The sequence below is a fragment of the Elephantulus edwardii genome, unplaced genomic scaffold, assembly GCF_000299155.1.
Source record: "Elephantulus edwardii isolate Elephantulus edwardi_28Jun2011 unplaced genomic scaffold, EleEdw1.0 scaffold00264, whole genome shotgun sequence".
Lineage (NCBI taxonomy): Eukaryota > Metazoa > Chordata > Mammalia > Macroscelidea > Macroscelididae > Elephantulus > Elephantulus edwardii.
Window position 1 is genome coordinate 3,251,200 of NW_006400014.1, and position 2,683 is coordinate 3,253,882.

Consider the following 2,683-nt stretch of genomic DNA (forward strand, 5'->3'; position numbering starts at 1 on the left):
GTGAATAGGAACAAATATGGACCTCATCCAGGCAATTGGTCAACAGCTATCCCACAAATTTCCTGGCATAGATCAGTGAGCACATCGAGGGCTGCAACTGTTAGTTGAAACATGTCAATTGGTATTCCATTGATTCCTAGACATCAGAGTTGTATCCTTTCTTAATATCTATTAGATTTATATGCTAAACAAATTATTTGAGAATCTGGACTCTATGAAGAAGAATGTGGCAACAAGATCAAAGGAAGATTTATCAATCACATATGTTATGCAAATGCCACAGCCTTGCTTGTTAAAAGTGAGGAGGATCTTTAAGTACTTACTGCAGAAGATCAAAGAATACAGCCTTCAATATGGATTGCCCCTCAATGTCAAGAAAACAAGAATTCTCACCGATGGACTGACAGGAAACATCATTATAGATGGAGAAAAGATTGAAACTATCAATGACTTAATCTTATTTGGATGTCTGAAGTCAGGGACCTCTCCAAATTATTGAGGAGCAATGATATCAGTTTGAGGACTAAGGTGTACCTGATTCAGGACATGGTCTTACCCATCACTTGTTATGCATACGACAGCTGGACAATGAACAAAGGTGACAGAATAACTGATACCTTTGAGCTATGTTGTTGGAGAGGAGTCCTGAATATCCCACAGGCTGCCAAAAGATAAAACAGATATGTTTTGGGAAAAGTACAGAAAGAATGCTCCTTGAAGGCAGAGGTAATAAAGCTTGGTCTCACATACTTTGGGCATGTTGTTAGGAAAGGCTACTCCTTAGAGAGGGTCATCATAATTTTTGGAAAAATAGGGTTGGCAAAAGAAACAAAGAACCTCAACCAAGTGTATTAACAGAGTAACTGCAGGAAGGGGCTCAAGTATATGGGAGTGTGAGAATGGCAAAGAATAGTACAGGGTTCAGATCTGTTGTTCTTTGGTCGCTATGAGTTGTACTTGACTACGCAGCACCTAACAACAACAACAACTGTGTGATGGTTAAGTGTTTGGCTATTAACCAAAAAGTTGGTGGTTTCAATCCACCATCTACTCTGTGACACAAGAGACCTGGCCATCTGTTCCTATAAAGACTACAGCCTAGAAAACCGGAGGGAGCAGTTCTCCTCGGTCTAGCAGGGTTATTATGAGTCAATATCCACTTGCACACAGCAGCAGAATGTTAGTATAAATGGAAGCATACATTAAGTCCTCTGTGTTTGGCTTCTTTGATTCCTTATAAAATTTTGAGATCACCTTATCATTGTATGTTCATTCTTTTTATTTAAAAAAGTTTTAAATATCGGTCATTCACTCAACAGTGCACCACTAACAAGTCTCAGGCATTCCTGAGAAAAGACATCCCTTGAGATTCCCACAAAACCCAGTGTTCTCCAGTTCAATATAGAGCAAGCCTGATAAACAAAGCAGAACTGTCTCATGCCATTTCCAAAGCGCACTCTCTCTCGCTCTCTCTCTCTCATTCTTAGGTCCACTAATCCCAAATCTTTTGCCTCCCTGCCTGCTGAGCTTTATGCCTGGGCAGATGCCGCACTTTTGATCCTGTCTGTTTAATGATTGTAAAAAGTGAGTGCTTCCTTGGTTTTACTGTTTGCCTTCCAGGCCTGTCTCCTGCCTGGTGAAAATCTGAGCCACTTGCATTAGTTTTGTCCAGGTCCAAAGGATGATGAAGGGCTATAGTCTCAGGAGTTCTACAAGTCTCTCTAGTATCAATTAGCCTGGACATTTTTACGTTTTTCAGTTTTGTTCCACCCACTCTCTCCAGGACCTTCAACTGTAAGCTTTGTTTGAGTGGACAGCCATGGGAGCTGGGCCCCACCTAGTCCTTTAGGTCTTAGGATCACAGAGGCTGAAGCTCGAGGGGTCCATCAGTCCTTTAGATTAATTGTTCCTATGCTTCTTCTTCCCTCTCCATAAGTCCAGACAGAGACCGACCTTAGGAGGTTACACACAAGCTTATAGGACCCTAGGCACTGCTCACCAAATAGGATATAGAACACTGTCTTTGTGAACTGTTCTAAGGCTGCATGTACATTTTTATAGGAGCGCACAGTCACATCTTTCTCCCACTGAGCAACTAGTGGATTGACCATGACCTTCTGGTGAACCACTGATCTTTGGGTTAGCAGCTGAGGTCCTAACCTTCCACCACCAGGGCTCCATCCCACAGGTGCTAGTATCAGCTTCAGAGCCCCTTTATACTGCTTGTGATGTTCCCAGGAGCACAAGGAGACCACCCCTTCTCCATTCATCCTCTCTGCAGCTCCTTAGTTCAAGTGGAGACCCCTCCCAATCCCCAAAGAGGTAAGGAGCCTGACCAGTGTGTGAGGGGAGCAGAGGGCCAGCAAGCAGGCAGGCCTCACAGAGAGAGTAGGAAGGCCTCACAGAGAGAATAGGCAGGCTTCACGGAGAGAGGTTCTATTAGCTGCAGCAAGCCTGCAGCCATGGGCGGAGGGAGGGCATGAGTCCACGGGCCTCCCAAGTCAGCGCTAATTTATCCTTCCTCTCAAATTGCCTCCAAACTTCAGTAATAAGCACGATCGAGTTGGCTGATGAAATATATTCTTCCAAAGCAATTTTAAAATAATCGTACTGTATGCTAAACCTTAAAAAAGAGAGAGAGAAAGAAAAGCCTGCAGCCAAGTCATCTTAGACTGAACGGCGA